This window comes from Notamacropus eugenii, chromosome 3 (assembly GCF_028372415.1).
Source record: "Notamacropus eugenii isolate mMacEug1 chromosome 3, mMacEug1.pri_v2, whole genome shotgun sequence".
NCBI lineage: Eukaryota > Metazoa > Chordata > Mammalia > Diprotodontia > Macropodidae > Notamacropus > Notamacropus eugenii.
In genome coordinates, this window is record NC_092874.1 from 255,896,507 (window position 1) to 255,918,779 (window position 22,273).

Genomic DNA, 22,273 nt, shown 5'->3' on the forward strand with positions numbered 1-22,273 from the left:
ACAACCTTGGTTGTTCCTTAAAACAAAAACAAGGTAAGTTACTTACCTCTAACTAGGTCTTCTCAATAGGAATTACAAAACCGTGGGAACAGATAGTTGAATAAGCCTGCTGTAGAATTGGCTACAAACCAGGGAACATTTGTTGAAAGCAAATAAATGACTCCAGAAACAGTGAGAATCAATCACTCTGCCAACCAGTAACTCAGTGAGTTCCCCAGATTTGTCCATGGGTGGGCAAAGGATCTCTCAGGGTTTCTGGCACAATTCATACTTATTCAATCAATTAATCAATAAGCAATATAAAATGCATACTATGTCCCTGGCACAGTACTAGGTAGCAGATATACAAATTTTAAGAATGAAAATCTCTGTTCTCAGAAAGTTTAAATTTTATCATAGGTGATCATATGTGCATATAAAAATATATACAGAATAAATATGAAATAAACACATGGTGGTTAGAGGCAGAAGGCATTAAGAGAAGTGAAGATGAGAAAAAGGTTGAATTTGGAACTATGCCCCCCAAACGTTTTGTTTACTAATCCTTTGACCCAACAATACCTCACTACTTGGACCAAGAAAGAGGAAAAAGACTAATATGTACAAAAATATTCATAGCAACTCTTTTTGTGGTGGCAAAGAAATGAAAATCAAGGAAATCCCCACTAATTGCAGAATGGTCAAACAAGTTATAGTATATGAGTATAGTAGAATATTACTGTGCTATAAGAAATGATAAAAGAGATGGTTTCAGGAAGCTGGGAGAAAACCTATATGAACTGATGCAGAGTGAAGTAAGCACAATTTATACAAAAACAACATGGGAAGAATCAAGAACTTTGATCAATGTCATCAAATCAAAATGCAACCAAATCCAAACCAATAATTCCAGATGACTGATGGTACAACGTGTTATCCACATTCCTGACAGAAAGATGATGAACTCAGAGTGCACACTGAAACATACTTTTTTGGACATGGCTGATGTAAAAATTGGTTTTGTTTGATTATGTACATTTGTGATGAGTTCTGGTTTTTCTTTGCTTTTTCAATAGATGAAGACAAGATAGGTGAGAGGAAGAGGAAATAATTTTCATTAATTTGGAAATTTTCTAAACTTAATTTTTTTTTAAAAAGAAAAGTTTATAGTAATAATACTTGAGCTATCTTTTATTATTATTATTTTTTAATGTTTAACAATCACTGCCATACAATTGAGATTTTATCCCCCCCACACCTACCCCCCACTACCCCCCTCCCTCCCCACGACTGCATACAATTCTGTATAGATTCTACATATACTTTCCTATTGAGCATACTTTCACTATAGTCATGCTATGTAGTCAGACTAAAATAAATGAAAGAAATCGTATAATAAATCAGAACATGAAACACAAACACATACACATATACAAACATGATCTGCTACATTTTGTGAGTGACTTCCATATTTATTTCTCTGAGTGTGGAAGGCATCTTGCCTTGAGAACCACCTTTGGGATTTTTTTTTTTTATAAGAAGTTTTTGCGTTATTACAAAATTCCAAGTCTACCAGAAAAAACTCTCGCACACTGTGGTCGTTGCTGTGCATAAAGTTCTCCTGGTTCTGCTCCTTTCACTCAGCATCAGGTCATATAAGTCCTTCCAGGCCTCTCTGAAGTCTTCTTGTTCATCATTTCTTATGGCAAAATAGTACCCCATTACATTCATATACCATAATTTATTCAGCCATTCCCCAATTGATGGACATCCCCTTGACTTCCAGTTTTTGGCAACTACATAGAGTGCTGCTATAAATATTTTTGTACATGTGGGACCCTTTCCCATTTTTATGATCTCTTGGGGATATAGTCCTAGTAGTGATATTGCTGGGTCAAAGGGTATGCACATTTTTGTAGCCCTTTGGGCATAGTTCCAAATTGCTCTCCAGAATGGTTGGATGCACTCACAGCTCCACCAACAATGAATTAGTGTTCCAACTCTCCCACATCCTCTCCAGCATTTATCATTTTCTTGTTCTGTCATGTTTGCCAATCTTATAGGTGTGATGTGGTACCTCAGAGTTGTTTTGATTTGCATCTCTCTAATCAATAGTGATTTAGAGCATTTTTTCATATGATTATAGATATCTTTAATTTCTTCCTCTGAAAATTGCCTGTTCATATCCTTTCACCATTTATCAATTGGGGAATGACTTGTATGATTATACATTTGAGAAAGTTCTCTATATATTCTAGAAATGAGGCCTTTATCCCTGAGCTTAGCTGTAAAAATTCTTTCCCAATTTACTACATCCCTCCGGATTTTGGTTGCATTGGGTTTGGTTGTGCAAAAACTTCTCAGTTTAATGTAATCAAAGTTATCTATTTTGCATTTCATAATGCTTTCTATTTCTCCTTTGGTAAAGAATTCTTCCCTTCTCCATAGATCTGATAAATACACTATTCCTTGCTTCTCCAGTTTATTCATGGTATCAATCTTTATACCTAAATCATGTACCCATTTGGACTTTATTCTTGTGTACGGTGTCAGGTATGGGTCTATGCCTAATTTCCGCCATACTGTTATCCAGTTTTCCCGGCAATTTTTGTCAAACAATGAGTTCTTATCCCAGAAGCTGGGGTCTTTGGGTTTATCAAACAGAAGGTTGCTATATTCCTTGCCTACTGCATCTTGAGTGCCAAGTCTAAGTGCCAAGTCTATTCCACTTGTCTACCTCTCTGTTTCTTAGCCAATACCAAGTGGTTTTGATAACTGCTGCTTTATAGTACAATTTGAGGTCTGGTAGCGCTAGGCCACCTTCCCAAGCATTTCTTTTCATTAGTCCCGTTGATATTCTGGACCTTTTGTTTTTCCAAATGAATTTTGATATTATTTTATCCAGCTCTAGAAAGTAATTGTCTGATAGTTTAATTGGTATGGCACTAAATAAGTATATTAATTTAGGTAGAATTGTCATTTTTATTATATTAGCACAGCCTATCCATGAGCAACTAATGTTTTTGCACTTACTTAAATCTGACTTTATTTGTGCAAAAAGTGTCTTGTAATTGTGTTCATATAATCCCTGGGTTTGTTTTGGCAGGTAGACTCCTAAGTATTTTATACTGTCTACCCTAGCTTTAAATGGGATTTCTCTTTCTATCTCTTGCTGTTGGACTTTGTTGCTAATATATAGGAACGCAGAAGATTTGTGTGGGTTTATTTTGTAACCTGCAACTTTGCCAAAGTTGCTTATTAATTTAAGTAATTTTTTACTTGAATCTCTGGGATTCTCTAGGTAGATCATCATATCATCTGCAAAGAGTGATAACTTAGTTTCTTCTTTAGCTATTGTTATTCCTTGAATATCTTTATCTTGTCTAATTGCTACAGCTAACATTTCTAGTACCATATTGAATAATAGTGGTGATAATGGACAACCTTGTTTCACCCCTGATCTTATTGGGAATGCATCTAGCTTATCCCCATTGCATATAATGCTTGCTGAAGGTTTTAGATAGATACTGCTTATTATTTTATGGAAAGTTCCCTTTATTCCTACGTTCTCCAGTGTTTTTAGTAGGAATGGGTGTTGTATTTTGTCAAAAGCTTTTTCTGCATCTATTGAGATAATCATGTGGTTTTTGTTAGCTTTGTTGTTGATGTGATCTATAATGCTAATAGTTTTCCTAATATTGAACCAGCCCTGTAATCCTGGTATGAATCCTACCTGATCATAATGAATTAATCTCATGATAAGATGCTGTATTCGTTTTGCTAAAATCTTATTTAAAATTTTTGCATCTATATTCATTAGGGAAATTGGTCTATAATTTTCTTTCTCTGTTTTGTCTCTTCCTGGTTTGGGTATCAAAACCATATTTGTATCATAGAAAGAATTTGGGAGGACTCCTTCTTCCCCAATTTTCAAGAATAGTGTATGTAGTATTGGAATTAACTGTTCTTTAAATGTTTGATAGAATTCACTTGTGAATCCATCTGGCCCTGGAGATTTTTTCCTAGGGAGTTCATTGATGGCTTGTTCAATTTCTTTTTCTGAGATGGGGTTGTTTAAGTATTCAACTTCCTCTTCTGTTAATCTGGGCAATTTGTATTTTTTAAAATATTCATCCATCTCGTTTAGATTATCGAATTTGTGGGCATAAAGTTGGGCAAAGTAGTTTCTAATTATTGTTTTAATTTCCTCCTCATTGGAGGTGAGTTCACCCCTTTCATTTTTAATATTAGTAATTTGATTTTCTTCTTTCTTTTTTTTAATCAGATTGACCAAAGGTTTATCAATTTTATTAGTTTTTTCATAAAACCAACTATTGGTTTTATTTATTAAATCAATAGTTTTCTTAATTTCAATTTTATTAATCTCTCCTTTGGTTTTCAGTATTTCTAATTTGGTATTTACTTGGGGATTTTCAATTTGTTCTTTTTCTAGCTTTTTTAACTGCAAGCCTAAGTCATTGATCTCCTCTTTCTCTATTTTATTTATGTAAGCATTCAAAGATATAAAACTTCCCCTAATAACTGCTTTTGCAGTATCCCATAAGTTTTGGTATGTTGTCTCACTATTGTCATTCTCTTGAATGAAATTGTTGATTGTTTCTATGATTTCTTCTTTAACCCAACCCTTCTTTAGAATTAGATTATTTAGTTTCCAATTGATTTTTGGTTTCTCTTTCCATGGCCTTTTATTACATGTAATTTTTAATGCATTATGATCTGAGAAGGATGCATTGATTATCTCTACCTTTCTGCACTGGATTGTGAGATTTTTATGTCCTAGTACATGGTCAATTTTTGTAAATGTTCCATGTACCACTGAGAAAAAGGTATATTCCTTTCTATTCCTATTTAATTTTCTCCAAAGATCTATCATATCTACCTTATCCAGAGTTTTATTTACCTCCTTAACCTCTTTCTTGTTCATTTTGAGGTTGGATTTATCGAGTTCAGAGAGGGGGAGGTTGAGGTCCCCCACTAGTATAGTTTTGCTATCAATTTCTTCCTTCAACTCCCCCAACCTCTCCTCTAAGAATCTGGATGCTATCCCACTTGGAGCATACATGTTTAGTAATGATATTGCTTCATTGTCTATGGTGCCTTTTAGCAGGATATAGTTTCCATCCTTATCCCTTTTGATTAGATCTATTTCTGCTTTTGCTTTGTCTGAGATTAGGATTGCTACTCCTGCCTTTCTTACATGAGCTGAAGCACAATATATTCTGCTCCATCCTTTGACCTTTATCCTATGTGTATCCCCCCGTTTCAAATGTGTTTGTTGTAAGCAGCATATTGTTGGATTATGGCTTTTAATCCATTCTGCTATCCGTCTCCGTTTTATGGGAGAGTTCATTCCATTCACATTCACAGTTATGATTACAATCTGTGTATTTCCCTCCAACCTCTTTCCCACCATTTGTGCTTTTAGCTCTCCCGTCTCCCTTCCCCTCCTCAATAGTATTCACTTTTCTTCCCCTCCTCCTGCAGCCTTCCCCTCCTTCTTTTAGCCCCCCTCCCTTTTACTCCCCTTTACTCTTATTGCTTCTTCCCTCCCTGTTAGCCTCCCTCCCCTTTCTTCCCCCTTCCTCTCCTACTACCTATAGAGCTAGTTAGGATTATCTACGTAAGATTATTGTTCCCTCCTTTAAACAAATCAGATGAGAGTACCTCTCAAACAATGCTCATCTCCCTCCCCTCCTTCCCTCTACTATAGTTTTGTACTTCTTCCTGTGATATAATTTGCCATTTTCTGCTTCCCCCTTTCCACACCTCCTATTACATTCCCTTCTCATACTTAAATCATATTTTTGACATGACATCATTTACTTTATGCCCGTTCCCTCTACATATATCCCTTTTATCATAATAGCTGCACAGTTCTCAAGATTAACAGGTATCATCTTCCCTTATAGGGAGGTAAACAGTTTGCCCTAATTGAGTAGCAAGTTTTTGTTTTTGTTTTTTCCCCTCTGTTTACCTTTTTATGATTCTCTGGAGACCTGCATTTGAAGATCAAATTGTCTATTGAGTTCTGGCGTTTTGGTCAGGAAGCTCTGGAAATCCCTTATTTCGTTGAATGACTTTCTCCTTGCCTGAAATGTTATGCTGAACTTTGCTGGGTAGTTGATCCTTGGTTGAAGTCCCAACTCCTTTGCCTTACGGAATACTGGGTTCCAATTCTTTCGATCTTTTAATGTAGAAGCTGCAAGGTCCTGTGTGATCCTGACTGTGTGTCCTTGATATTTGAATTGTTTCTTTCTGGCTGCTTGTAGTATTTTCTCCTTCACTTGATAGCTCTGGAATTTGGCAACGATATTTCTTGGGGTTTTGAGTTTGGGGTCCCTTTCGGGAGGGGAACGGTGGATTCTTTCGATGACTATTTTGCCCTCTGAGTCTAGTACTTCTGGGCAGTTTTCCTTGATGATTTCCTGGAAGATATTGTCCAGACTCTTTTCTTCATCATGGGTTTCTGGCAGGCCAATAATTCTTAAATTTTCTCTCCTGGATCTATTTTCCAGGTCAGTTGTTTTTCCAATTAAATATTTTACATTTTCTTCTATCTTTTCATTCTTTAGATTTTGTTTGACTGATTCTTGTTGCCTCATTGAGTCATTCGTTTCTACTTGCCCAATTCTAATCTTCATCATATTGTTTTCTTCAGTTAGCTTTTGCATCTCCTTTTCCATCTGACCAATTTTTCCCTTTAAGGAGCTATTTTCTCCATTTAATTTTTGTACTTCTTTTTCCATTCGACCAATTTTCCCAGTTAGGTTTTGGGTTTCCTTTTCCATTTGATTAACTCTTCCTTTTAGGGAATTATTCTCTCCAGTTAATTTTTGAACTTCCTTTTCCATTTGTTCAATTTTCCTTTTCAGAGTGATGTTCTCATCAGTGAATTCTTTTTTTATAATTTTAAAATCATTGGACAGTTTTTCTTTTATTTCCTTCTTCAGCTTTTCCAGGTAATCTAGTTGTGCTTGCGAGAAATTCATAGTCCCTTCTGAGGTTTCAGATGGAAGTACAGTCTCAGCTCTGACCTCTTTGGTGTTTGTGTTTTGGTCCTTATCCCCATAGAAAGATTCTATGGTTTTTTCACTTTTCGTCTGCTTTTTCCGATTCATGATGTTGGCTGAGTGTTGTAGCTTCTGGTTCTTTCAGTCAGAAGGTACAGATCTTTAAGTTGAGCTGATGTGTGTCTAGGCTAAAAGCAGGCTTTTGTTTTTTGTTTCCCAGATCAACCCTGGGGTTAGCTTGTTAGGTGTGTGGGAGGGGTGGTCTGGCCTCAGGAGATCTCCTCAGCTGACCTGAGGCAAAGGCAAGGTCAGGGGATGGTGATCCCAGCTTCCCTATTGTCTTCCCTTTTCCCCTGGAGGGCTGGGGCACGCCTAGAAGCTAATGCGTGTTCCCGCCCCTCCTGGGGCTCGTCTCCTGGTGCTGAGGCTTGCCTAGGTCTCAGTGCGAATTTTCTCTGCCCTGGGTCGTCTGTCCTTCCGGATCGCCTCCGCCACAGTAGGAAGAATCCCCCTTTGCTATTTTTCTAGCCTCTGGTGTTATGAGACTATTTGCTCCCTTCTGCTGTTCCCGCTGATCCAGGATTTATCTGGGGAAGTATTTTATGGTTCTTTCACGGTCATCAGGGGGGAGGAGAGAGCATTTACTGATCACTCCGCCATCCTGGCTCCCGGAAGTTCAAGTAGGTGACTTACCGAAGTTTAGTCTTCAGGCTGAAGGTTTCAAGGGCTGCTGCGCTGATATCTGGCGCTCAGCGGATCTCACCGGCTCGGTTTGGCTTGTCTCCTGCTCTGCTGGTTTCGCCCGCCGCTCTCGGGCTTCTCAGGTCCCTTCCGCCCTGCTGCGCTGACCACGCTGTGCTGTGCGCTGGGGGCTTACCCCCGCGGAACAGATCCTTCCCGTGGACCTTCCAGTCCAACCTGGGCTCCGAATCTGTCAAAGTCTGTCACCCACTGGATTCTACACCTTCAAAGTCTGGTCAGATTCTCCTTTCAGAGATATCCAGAGGAGTTTGTCCAGGAGCTTATGTGAGTCGTTGCTTTCACTCCGCCATCTTGGCTCCGCCCCCACTACTTGAGCTATCTTTAAGGAAGTGGGGGATTTTATGAGGCAGAGGTGAGGGAGGAGAGCATTCTAGGCTTGAGAGATCACCAGTGCAAAGTGGTGATGGTGGTGGAGTGGTGTATGTGAGGATCAGCGGAAAGACCAGTTTAGCTTGATTCTAGGGCATTTGAAAGGGGGCATAATGTAGAAGGAGGCTGGAAAGGTAGGTTGAGGCAAGATTATAAAGAGCTTTAATTCATGGGGTCTACAATGGATGTCCCATAGCCTGGACCAAGGTGTGCTTTGTCTTATTATCCTAGCACCACTACCAACACCAGCTTTCTTCCCTCCCAGAAGCTTCATCCATTACATTTATATATATGTATATATATATATGTGTGTGTGTGTGTGTGTGTGTGTGTGTGTGTGTGTGTGTATGTATTATGTATATGTACATGCACACATATATATGTATATGTCTTAGAGAGTTGTCTGGGGGCACTAAGAGGTTAAGTGACTTGCCCAAGGTCACATAATCAGTATGTGTCAGAGGCAGAATATCCTGATTCCAAGACCAGCTCTCTAGCTAGCATGCTTTACATCCTCTCAAGTTATATAGTATTTATTCGTCTGCTTAAATGTTGCATCAATCCCTTCCCTTCATGAGACTGTAATCTCCATTAAGGGACTTTTTTCACTTTGCTTTTGTATTCCAAGTATCTAAAAGACATCATGAAAATAATATTAACTCCCATTTATGTAGCATTTTTATATAAAATATTTTAAGGTTTGCTCTATATACATATATAATGTATGTGTATATGTAATATATACATGTGTATATTACATATATAATGTATGTGTATATGTAATATATACATGTGTATATGTGTATGCATATATACACACGTGTATACACATATGTGTGTGTGTGTGTATAGACATCTCCAGTCATCATCAGTGAGTTAGCTCATTTGATCCTCACCACAACTCTGGCAGTTAGGCACTATCATTATTATCTTCATTTTACAGATGAGAAAATTGAGGCTGAGAGAGGTTAAGTGTCTTGTCCAGGGTTTCACCACTTCTACTAGTGTCTGAAACAAAATTTGAATTCAGGTCTTCCTGACGCAAGTTGTATGCTAATAGAGCTTATCAGGAACTTATTAAGTGACTACACATAGTAGGCACTTGATGAAGTCATATTGTTGTTAACTTTAATAAGAGCAAGGAGTTATGATTCTGTCACAACTTCAAAATCTGAAATATTATAACCATAGGACCAAAATCTCCTACCCTGATATCCAGCCTGACAGGAGCAATGATAGTTATTCACCACTCTGGGCCTCAGGAAGGAGAGGGGAAGTGTCATCTAATTTGATCCAGGTGAAGGGAAGCAATGAAAATAATGGGTGGAAAAAGGCCTTCCAGACCCATTTTCACCTGTATGAACACTGGGTTATGCATTTGGCTTAAACAGCACTCCCATAGTTTATAAAAGACATGAATATCACATTTCAAAATCTGCTGAGCCAAGGAACAGTTGTTAATCCTCCTAGCATCCTTCTTTACTCATGGAACTCTGCCCAGCACACTGAATTTATATGGCCTGTGATTCAGGGCCCAAACCAACACTATTTGCTAAGGTGGAGGAACACTCATCTCAGAAGTAAGAAAGGGAGTTCCCTGCATATCTAAAGGGTCAGTGGGGAACATGTCCAGTTCTGCTTAAAACAAAGAAGCTCTATTGGAGGAGCATCGGTGAAAAACCTACAGTGTTTGTTAAACTTATTCAGAGACAGCTCCTGCTTCAGCCCTAGGTTTTTGACCCTGTCATCACCTTTCGTAGAATTGTTGTATAATCCCAATATATTCTATTGTACTCTCAAGTCTTCAAATAGATTTGCAGTCGTACAGATTTAGCATGCTTCCAGTGATGTAGGTCATAGCTATCCATGTCCATCCATCCTGTGCTTTTTTTTTTTGCCCCAAAAGTTCACCGTAGAGGGTCCACTCAACATGCTAGAGGCCTTCCTTGCCCTCTTTCTCCCTGTTGTCCCTCACTCTTTCCATGTGAGCTACCCATCTTCTCTTCCAGTCATACCCTCTTCTTTATGATATCCTTTAGTTTTTCCTCTTCTTTAAAGTTCCTGGCTGGTTCTATGTGACAGCCTGCTCTCCCCCCACCATGTATCTTTACATTGCCTTCTGTGTGAGATTCATCTTTAGTTCTTTGTTGGCTGTGGTATTTTATATCTTATTGCCTTTTGGCAGGATGGGTAAAATGTTAATTTTGAAAAGATGGGCCTTTGCTTTGATTTCCATTGGATACCAAAGGTATGGCACAAGGAACTTAAGCAAGAACTTACCTCTGGCCCTCCATCTTGATCTGCCCCAACCCTTATTAACAATTAATCTTGCCAGCCCCCTCATTTTACACATGAGGAAACAAAGGCCCAGAGAGTCATTTTTGTATCACTTTGATTTCTGAATATAGCCCTGTCCTATGCCCTACTCAGTGTTACCTGTATAACAAAGGATAAAAAAGGATGAAAAAAAACAAATGAGCAAAACCAACCCACACATCAACCAAGTATGATAGACTATGAAATAAACAACTCCATTTTCAAAAAACAGCTAAGTGTATATTGTTATTAATTCCTTCCAATAATGCACTGAAATATGTCATTTTTATTTTTTAAGCAGGGAAGCTTGGGTTCTTACCCAAATTCATGCAAGTAAATAGTAGAGTCTAAATTCAAACTCAGGATCTCAGACTTCAAATCCAATTTACTTTCTTTCCACTTTTTTTGCCATGGTGCAAAATTATCATGAATGGAGAAGGAGGGAAGAGAGAGAGAGAGGACATTGTATAATTCTATGATTTTAATGACAGTTCTTGGAGAATCATCACTATATTAATGAACGTCACAGAGAGAGGCAGAGAGACAGAGAACAATAGATGAGAAGATAACACAAGAGAGAGGAGAGAGAAGGGGGAGAGGAAAGAGAAAAGAGAGGAGAAAGAGGAGAGAAAGAGAAAAGAGAGAGAGGGAGGGAGGGAAGGAGAGGGGAGAGAGAGGAAAGGAGACAGAGAAAGAGAGAAAGAGAGAGAGAGAGAGGGAGAGAGAGAGAGAGAGAGAGAGAGAGAGAGAGAGAGAGAGAAACAGAAATAGAGAGAATAAAGAGAGTGCCTTCTCACAAGTCTCTGTTACCTTCTTAACACAATCATCCCACTCAGACATGTGACTTCATAGGAAATAGAATCATGAGAAATTACATTAGATTCAATCTTGGGGGTAGAGACTCATGAAAAATATAGCACTTTTCCATATGCCTATTATATCATACTTTAAAGTTTGCAAAATTTTTACATATATTACCTCATTTGATGCTCATCCTATGAAGTAGATATTTAGAAGTATGATTACCTCCACTTTACAGATGAGGAAACTGATGTTTAGAGAGTTGAGAAGACTTGCCCATAATCATAAAATCACTGTTTGTGAGAGAGGTTTTGATTTCAGGTGTCTACTGATTCCAAGTCTACTTTCCTAATAATTTCAAATAATAGCTCCATGCTGCCTCTAACAATTGAGGATTATTATTCAACTAATAATGAAAAATTATTCAAAGTATCATTCAAAATACTTTATTGTTGTGAACCCAATGTTTACTGAGTTAAATATATTGACTCTTTTCCCATCCAGCATGAAAGCTTCTTGGGGGCCAGGGGAAGAACTATCATTCAGTCGCATTACTTTGCCGGTCCTGTGGGGCTCTAACACAGCCTGAGATGCTGTCCAGATGCCTTCCACAAAACCTACAGAGATGAGAAATCTTTGCAGTCAATCATCTTCTCCTAAAATTAGTGCCATTTCCAAGGTAACTGCTTGAAAACAGACAGGACACATCACGAGTAAAGAGAGCAATGACGAGGGATTTCAGGCAGGGAGTGGAAGGAAGAGAAAACAAGACAGAAAATCGAATGCTTGCTTTTTATGTAGAAGAGAAATATCCTGACTCTACCGTTTTCTCAGTCTTTGAACTTGAGTCAGTTACTTAACCCTGAGTGGCCCCTTCTGAAAAATCAGGATAACTCAATCTCAGAAGGTTGTTGTGAGGAATTAATAGCAAAATAGATTGAACAGTTTTTAACAAAACAGAGTAATGTATTGTTTATACTGTCAGACTCATTGAATATATTGGTTGGTTTTATTGATCTGATTTTTTCATCTTTTCTTTTTTATTCTTTGTTAATAAGGGATGACTCACTGAGTAGGACACAGGAGAGGGTTATATTAAGAAATAAAAATGATATCAAAACAAAAAATCATTAAGCTTTTTAAAAAGAAAATATAGTTGTAATCCTTGAACTGCATAGACTCCCAAAGAAGATATACTGTAGATCTTATGAAAAAAGAATACTTTATTTTAGTGTTTCTACAGTAGAAATTTATCAGATAAAATTGCTGACTTTCCACTTCATTTTGTGGGGTGTAAATCTGGACACAACATGTGAAATGATACGTATGATTCTCAAATAATGACCTCAGCTTTTCCTGAGCATTTTATAACGATTTCCTGGTGTTGATATCCAATTTCACAAAAGCTTCATCCATGAATGCAAACCGGTGTTCATTACCATAGCCCTCTGCATCTCCATGGTCTTTTTTTGCTACCACCCAATCTTTTTTCCTTTCCTGATCTATAATCCTGGGGAAACCATTTGAATTTCTGGGTTAAAGCCAGGTGAAATGTTACCCAGTGGTCTGCACCTATTTCCCAGCAGGCATGTAGAAGACATGAGCTTCCAGCTCTGTAATGTGGCTTTGCTGTCTGAAAGCACCACTGGGGCTGAACATGAGTGCTAGGAAATGTGTTTTGATAGTTGTCTTCTCTTCAGGGAGCTGAGGGCTCTCTGTAAAATCATTTTAGGAAAAAAAGGTCATTTTTGAAGATCAAGTCATTCCTCCCCCAAGGAGTGAAGAAAGTAACATATATTTACTTTCCCTGTGTTCAGAATTCTTTTTAAAAGAATATTTGAGTTTTGCCTGCTTCTGTTGGGGGAAGCTTGTGACTATTTAAACTGGGTCTCTATCCGGTAAAGAGGGCTGCAGGTCATTTGTAGAATTTGGGCTATGGGTCCCCAACAGAATGCTTCCCAGTATTCTATCTCTGAGAAACATCTGCTACCATCTCCCATGAGTAAAATCCAAAAGTTTCTTTTTTTCCCCAACCAAAAAAATTAAAACAATTAGTAATAAATGTGCTACACTTTGCTGAGAGAGGCATAATGGATAGACCTGGTCTTGCAACCCAGGATCAAGCCACGCATCATGGCTGTGTGATCCTGTGCAATGCTCCAGACAAATTCTCTACAAGCTTAATTTTAGAAAAAGTGACAAAAGGCATGTTAGAATTTCCTACATTAATGAAATTATGGGCCCAATCCCTCTCCCTGTCCCAAATATGTTGTGCATTAAAAAATGAACTATCTTATATCAGAGAAGATTAAAATAGTAAGTATGGGAAGAGTTGTGAATCAGATGGGAGAAACAACTTGATCTAGGAATTGGTGACATCTTGCCCAAAGGTGTTTTCCAGGTGTGGCCAGTTGTTTGGCAACTACCTCTATCTCTCTGGCCTCCATTAGCAAAATCATTGCCTGGGGGGATCTCTGTCTCATCTTTTTTTCCTTTCACGTTCACACATTCAACCTTGCTTTGACTTCATTATCTATGAGAGTGTCATGGCAAGGAGGAAACTGATGAGTCTTTCCAAAACCCAAAAACTGTGGGATCAACTTCCCATTTATTTCTCTCTATGCTCTCTCTCTCTCTCTCTCTCTCTCTCTCTCTCTCTCTCTCTCTCTCTCTCTCTCTCTTTCTCTCTCTGTCTGTCTCTCTCTGTGTTTCTGTCTCTCTCTCTGTTTCTCTGTCTCTCTCCGTCTCTCTGTCTATCTCTCTCTTTCTCTGTCTCTCTCTTTATCTCTGTCTCTGTCTCTCTCTTGAATAGTTCAAATCCTCCATGAAATATTTAAATACAATACTGCCTCTTTGTCATTGTGTGAGGACATCTTTAGTCATACAGAGCTCTGGATTATTCATCGAATGCATCTTAATGAAGATTATTAAAACACTGGTTAACAATACAGGCTGTTATATTTCTTGGTTTCATTGCAACCCACATAGAGCTTGCTCTTAATTTTTCTGGTCACTATATAAATAAGACCTTGCATTTCTCTTGTTTCTCTGTGAGATCAAACTGCACTTCTGGGAAGCCCCTGACCTGAACATACTTCTCTGGTCTTCCACTGACAAAAATATATCTTCACTAGGCTTTCTTCCTGAATCACATAAACCTAGGTCAGCAACTCTAATCCATAGTTCCCTGATAACAATTTCCTAACTGCTTCTCCTTCCTAGTCAAATCATCCAGCTTTCTCAGCACCAGTCTTCCAAACAGCTCCTTTGGTTCTTTTCATTACAACCCCCAATCAGTTCATACATTCAGGTTCAGTTGGAAGACCCATTCACCTCTCCTGGCTTCATTGTCCAAATCTTTTCATAAGCTCATAACTTAGCCAGAGAGACATATACTTAGTCATTGAATCATAGAATATTAGAACTGCAAGAAACCTTAGAAAGCATCTAGTTTAATTTTCCTTTATGTACATATTTCACAGAATGAGTTTTCACAGAATCAGTTCCAAGTCAACCTGGATTATTTGGGACTCCACCTTAGTCTACCTCTACCAATACCAGTGGAAATTTCATTTTTGGCATTGGACTATGAAGAAGGATTTTTTCTTTTAAAAATGTTTTTAGGTTTTAAAATCGCCCTTTATTTCATCCCACTGAGGCAACCAGTGGCACAGTACTACACCTGGAGTCAGGAAGACCTGAGTTCAAATTTAGCTTCAGACGTTTACTAGCTGCGTGCCTCTGGCAAACTTGTGTTTGTCTCGGTTTCCACAGTTGTAAAATTGGACCTGCCTCCCAAGGTTGCTTAGCACAGTGCCAGCCCATATCAGGGGCTACACAAATAGCCTTAGTTTCCTCATCTGTAAAATGAGCTGGAGAAGGAAATGGCAAGGCACTCCAGTATCTTTGCCAAGAAAACCCCAAATGGGAGCACGATGAGTTGGACATGACCAAAACAACTGAACAACAACAAAATCCTTATTCCCTTTCCTTCCCCCACAGAAAATGTAGAGTCAAACAACAAATATTCATTAAGTGCTTACTATGTACCCTTTGTGCTAGGCACTGAGGATACAGGTACAATGAATGAAGCAATATATACTTTCAAGGAATTTAAATTCTAACAGATGAGACAAGAAATACACATTTACATGTGTGTATGTATACTGGATAAATATAAAGAGAATAAATACAAATAAACACAAAATAGTTAGCGGGAAGTTTGAGAGGGAGTTAGCAGCTGAGGGGATCAGAACAGACTTTCCAAACAGAAATGGTGCTTAAAGATGCATCTTGGAAGGTAGGAGGAGATTCTATGAGGTAAAGGTTAGGAAGCATGGAAACAGTAGATGGAATGTTGTGTGTGAGGAACAAAGGAAAAGCCAATTTTTGCTGGATCAAAGGGTGTAGAAAGAGGAATAATGGACAATGAGACTGAAATAATAATGATTATAGTGAGCATTTATGTAACACTTACTATGTACCAGACCACTATGCTAAGCATTTGATAACTATTATCTCACTGGAGTAACACCACAACCCTATGAGACAGGAGTGATTGTTATCCTCATTTTACAACTGAGGAAACTGAGGCAAGCAGATTAAGTGACCTGCTCAAGGTGATACAGCTAGCAATGAGGTTGGATTTGAACTCATGTTGGGGCAAGGTTGTAAAGTGTTTTAATAATTAAGCAAGGAGTTTATTTTTTATTCTAGAGATAGAGAGGCATAAGAATTTATTGATTAAGAGAGTAACATGGTCAGATCTGTGCTTAGGAAAAAATCACTTTGACAGTGGTATGGAGAGTGGACTAAAGTGGAAGGGATGGAGGAAGATAAAACAGTTAGCAGACCATTACAATAATCTTAAGGGAAGCTAGGTGGTAGTGGATAGAGTACTGGGTTTAGAATCAGGAAGACTCATCTTCCTGAGTTCAAATGCAGCCTCAAATACTTTCTAGATGTATGACCTTGGGCAAGACACTTAACTCTGTTTGCCTCAATTTCTTACCTGTAAAAAGAACTGCAGAAGAAAATGGCAAACCACTCCAGTATCTTTGCCAAGAAAACCCCAAATAGGATCACAAAAAGTCAGATACAACTGAAAATAACTGAACAACAAAAACAATTAATTTGCTTACTGAGTGTATTTAAAATGAAATATCCTAAGTATTTTAAAGTTGTTACACATAGAATAAGTAACTTTCATCTAATCTAATCTCAGTTATGTGGTGCAGAGGATAGAGTGCTGGTGCTGGAAAGTAAAAGATTCATCTATCTGACTCAGACACTGACTAGCTGTGGGACACTGGGCAAGTCATTTAATTCTATTTGCCTCAATTTTCTCATCTGTAAAAAGAAATGGAGAAATGGCAAACCACTACAGTATTTTTGCCAAGAGAACCAAGAGAAATGGAGTCTCAAAGAGTTGAACATAACTGCAAAATAATTGAACACAATAATCTAGGCAAAGGGTGATTGATAAGGACTGAAATAGGATGGTGACAGTGTGAGTAGGGAAATGTGATATGTTATGGAGACAGATAGCAGAGAGATAATAAACTCATGGGACCTAATGAGGTCATCAAGAAAAAGAGTATTTAGATAGAAGAGGATGGGCTGGTGACATTGCCTTAGGAAACACTCACAGTTAAGGGAACTGATAGGGATAATGAACCAGCAAAGGAGACTGAAGAATGGGTAGACAGGTAGAAAAAGAATTAGGAGAGAATAATGGCATAAAGCCAAGTGAGGAGAAAGCAGCAAGAAGAAAAGAAAAATGAAGACGGAGAAAAGGCTATCATATTTGGCAAATAAGAGGTCACTGGTAATTTATGAAGGAGCAGTTTTAGTAGAGTAATGAGATTAGAATGAGTTAGGAAGGGTTGAGAACTGAGTAAAGGAAGAAAGTGTAATTAACTTTTCCAAGGAATTTGGCAGTCAATGTGAGGAGATAAGACATAAGAAAATAGCTTGAGGGCACTGTAGGGTCTAGGGAAGGCAATAGGAGTCACTGGAATTTATTGAATAGGGGAATGATATGGTCAGATCTGAGTTTAAGAAAAATCTTTTTGACAGTAGTCTACAGGATAGACCAGAATGGGAGGAAAGAAGGGAAAGGAGAAAGCATTTATTAAAAGCCTATTGCATGTCAATGTACTGGGCAAAGTGCTTTACAAATATTATCTCGTTTGATACTCTATTATTATTATTTTAGCTACATTTTATAGCTGAAGAAACTGAGGCAGAGAGAGATGAGATTCACTTCCTGACCTCAGGTCCGGGACCATATAGCTTCCTAGTTTGAAATAGAAAGACCAATAGAAGGCTGCTATGTATAAAACTATTTGCAATAGCTCTTTTTATGGTGCCAAGAACTGGAAACTAAGGGGGTGCCCATCAATTAGGGAATGACTGAATCAATTATATTATATGTGGTCATGGAATCCTATTGTTCTATAAGAAATGATGGAAAGGACAACATGAGAGAAACTTAGGAAGAATTGTATGAACTAATACAGAGTGAAGAGAGCAGAACCATAAAAAATAATTTATATTATTACTATAATAAAATAACTTTGAAAGACTTAAGAACTCTGATCAAAGCAATGATCAACTATGATTGCAGATCAATAATAAAGAATGAATCCTATCTCCTGACAGAGAGATGATAGGTTAAATATGTAGAATGAGACACATTTTTAGACACGATCAGTGTGAGAATGTGTTTTGCTTTAACTATGCATGGTTGTTTCTAGGGTTTGTTTTTTAATTTTGTTTGTTTTTTCTAGTTAGGTGTGAGGGAGAGAAGATACTTATTAAATAAAAAACAAATTAACAGGAGAGAAGAGACAGAGAGATAGAAACAGAGATGGGGTGGTATTAGTGAGGGCATGGCAAAAAAGAGAAACAGTCCCAGGGACCTCTGATAAACTACCACCTTTCCAGCAAAGATGCTGTTCTACAGAAGAAAATTATGTTAAAAGAAACAGGATACTGGTGCCCTGCAGTCCTGGGGGTATGATCTATCTTGGTTATATGTGTTTCCTACATGTGTTCCTCTCTTTCAAGCTTATACCCACTTTTCCTATGGATGCTGTATATTCCAAAAAAGATTCATGATACAAAATGCAATCCACATCCAGAGAAAGAACTGTGGAGTCCAAATGTAAATTGAAGCATACTATTTTCTCTCTTTTTTTTCTTTCTCATGGTTTTTCCTTTTCGATTGACTAATGTGGAAATATGTTTAGTACAATTGTGTATGTTTAGCCTGTATCAGATTGCAGGCTGTCTTGGGGAGGAGGGAAGGAAGGGAGAGAAAAAAATTGGAATTCAAACTCTTATAAAAGTGAATGTCAAAACTAAAAATAAAAAAAAAATAAAATTTTTAAAAATTAAAATTAAAATTTTTAAAAAATAAAAATAAATAAATAAAAATTTTAAAAATATTTTAAAAATACATTCCTGGTAAAGGTACTACCAGTATAGTTCAGCAATGTATATATTTTTGAGGTGTTTCTTGGCACCCTGAGAAACTAAGTGATTTGGTGTCAAACAGTGTTTATGTTAGAATTAGGACTTGAACCCAAGTCTTCATGATTCCATGGTTAGCTCTGGGAAAAGATTGGTGTTAAATATCTTTTTAGTGAAATAAATACACCCATGAAATAAACAAACAAGCCAAAGTACCCAAGACTTTGTGGATTTTGTAAACTGAGGGTTCAAAATTCCATTAATGCCCATTTTACTCATTAGTTCCTATCTCTGTAAAATTTTATGCTTTGCTTAAAGAATTCTAATCAATCACTTCAGAAGACACCCAGACCTTGCACCTGTCACTGTGAGTTATTTTACTTAATCTATTTCTCATTAGATAAGCATATGTAGAGACAAATGAACTGTTCTCACAATGAACTATTGTGCTACTGTCAACATTTTATATTCTTTTGAGATTTTTTTACCTTTTAAATTCATAAAGACCATCTGAAATTTTACTATTGAGGTGTCATTTAGAAAGAAAAAGAATTCATATGGCTCTCTCTTCCTCAGGCCCCTAGATTTGATGAAAATCCTGTTTCTGACAGGAGTCAACATTACCTAGACTCATTCAGTATCATTGTGTGCATTTTTGGGTCCAACTGTGTTAAAGAAGAAAATAGAACTGAGGTTTGGGAATAATTCTTTCTGCTGTGAGATTTATGGCAAGTCCATTTACATGGATTTGATTTTTTGTTGTTGTTAGATTTTTTCAAAGAGAATTCAATGCAATGAAAGATCTCTTGGAATAACTTGGGATTTTATAAAATCCATTAAGAGTAGCAAATGAATATCTTCGACAGGAAGTTGCTTCATTCCATTTCTATTCATCTAGATTAGCTAATTAAAAGATGTGTGTATTATAGTACGCTCTATAGGTCAAAACCTTTTTACTTTGTAAGATAGACAAAATCCCCCAACATTCATCCTTTCCTTTAGAAAACAAACTTCTCTTTGCTTGAGAGGAAACTCTGGATATCATATATCTTTCACTCAAGTTTATTTATTATTCTCTAAACTTAAAGTTGCAACAACTAGGTGGCATAATGGAAGGTGCTCACTTTCTAACTTCAGAGTGCTGGACCTGGAATTAGGAAGACTTGGGTTCAAATCTGACTATAGACTTTCATCAGCAGCATGACCCTAGACAAGTCACTTAACTCCTCACTTTCCTCATCTGTAAAATGAACTGGAGAAGGAAATGGTAAATCACTCCAGTATCTTTACAAGAAGACCCAAAAAGGGGGTAACAAAGAGTCAGACAAGACTGAAAACAACTGAACAAAAAAATTTAAAGTTACTCCTTCAACTTTTCATTTCTCTCCAGAAGAACATCTCAAATCCTTGGTCTCATCTACCATTTCTAAATCTTATCTTCACTACAAATTGCACATGGTATTCACTGTGTTCTTTTCTTCATTTCTCATCCCTGTCAAACTCCTTTCCGCCACTCACATTCAGAACCAGGGTGTAACAACAGCTAGCAGTCACACAGAGCTTTAAGATTCACAAAGCTTAGACCTCTTGGTTCCTGTTATATGTTGCAGTGAGTTGCCTCATGGTGGCAAGATCCTAAGAATTTTCAAATATTTGAATGCTTTTAGGGTTCTTACTGGACAATCTGTACAGCAGGTGCTAAAGGGAAAAAAGAGAATGCAAAAACAAAAATAAAACACAGAGAATAACAACAAAAAATTTTGGCAAGCCCCCTAAAGAAGTCACCATAAAGCAAAAGAAAAAAAATACATGGAGGAAAACACAGATCAGAAATCCTAGGCTTTCCCTCTCCCCTTTGGAAGAGTGGAATCTCAGATCTCAATAATCATTTCCATCTGATTAGTGTTGCCAAATCATTGTAATTCACATTACAGTAAATGTCCTGGTGCAAGGGGATGACAATGAGCAGAAACAGCATCAGGGACATTAGTGTAGATGATGATGTCTCTGGTACGGTTTGCAATTCCTCACCATACTACAGGATTCTCCCTATAAAGTAGGTAAGTGGTTATGGTTCTCTTGTGCACAATCTGTCCTGATATCTCAGTTGATACTGAGCTTTCCCTAACACTCAGTGATCCCTGGTTCACCCACCAAAATTTATCCCATCCCTGAGAGCCAGATCAAAGGGATAATACCAATTCTTCATCTTCTTAGAGACATCTGTTGGGTGGCATCCCTCTTCTTCCACAGGGACCAAATAAGGACTCACTCTCACCTTCATCTAGTAATTTAGAATTACAACTAAGTCAGCTAAGAGATTCTCTCTTTTTTAAAAATTTAATTATTTATTTTCAGTTTTCAACAATCATTTCCATAAGTTTTAAATTTTTTCCCCCACCCTCCCCTCTCCCTCTTTGAGATGGCATGTAATCTTATATGGGTTCTACACATACATTCTTATTAAACACATTTTCACATTAGTCATGTTGCATAGATGAATTAAAACAAATGGGAGAAACCATGAGAAAAACCAAGACCAAACAAAACATAACACAAGAGAAAAATAGTCTGGTTCATTCTGCATTCTGTTTTCTTAGTTCTTTCTCTGGATGTGGATGGCATTTTGCATCAAGAGTCCTTTGGGAATGTTTTAGGTCCTTGCATTGCTGTGAAGGGCTAAGTCTATCAGAAACAGTCCTCAAATACTATGGTTGTTACTGTGTATGGTGTTCTCCTGGTTCTGCTCATTTCCCTCAACATCAGTTCATAAAAGTCTTTCCAGGTTTTTCTAAAACTTCTTATAGCACAATGGTATTCCATTACATTCATATGCCACAACCTGTTCAGCCATTCCCCAGTTGATGGACATTCTCTCCATTTCCAGTTCTTGGGCACCACCAAAAGAGCTGCTATAAATATTTTTGTACATGTGGTACTGTTTTCCCATTTTTATTATCTCTTTGGGAGAGATTCTCTTTCTTTTAAATAAATATACACTTATAGATACAAAGTAATAATTTTACCTTTTATGCTATTAGAAAGCACAGCATTGTACCTTTTGGAATGTGGTGGAGAAGAGGTTCTTTTGTTTAAGAAGATAAACATTTTATATGTGTGCATATATATATATATACGCACACACACACATATATATATTATATATATATATTATGTATATGTGTGTACACCAGTATAATCTTCCGTTACAACTAGCCTCTCTTTCATCACTCTTCCTTCACCCTCTCTTCCCCTTATCCAGCTCTGGCTTCTTTATCAACTTTACCAACTTCTTTAGAAACCATTCTTTCCCAATTAGTCTTTCCCAGACTAACAGCCAGTTTTTCTCCCAACCATCTCTTATTGAAGATTTCTACCCCCCAACCCAGAGCTGATCAAGTGAATATTTTTCTTTCATGTACTTTTACTTTTTTTGGTTGATTCTGATTAATGAAAATAAAAATTTCTAAATGTACATTTTAGAAGGTATTTTAAATAAAAACAAATTGCATACTTGAGAATTTTTTAAAAAGCAAAGC

General features: G+C 37.4%; 1 long non-coding RNA gene across 2 annotated transcripts in view; it reads right to left on the reverse strand.

Annotated features, from left to right (window-relative positions):
- LOC140534421 (uncharacterized) overlaps window positions 1-22,273 on the reverse strand; it is a 131,586-nt gene that overhangs the window by 8,607 nt on the left and 100,706 nt on the right. The gene's annotated exons all lie outside the window — the stretch shown is intronic.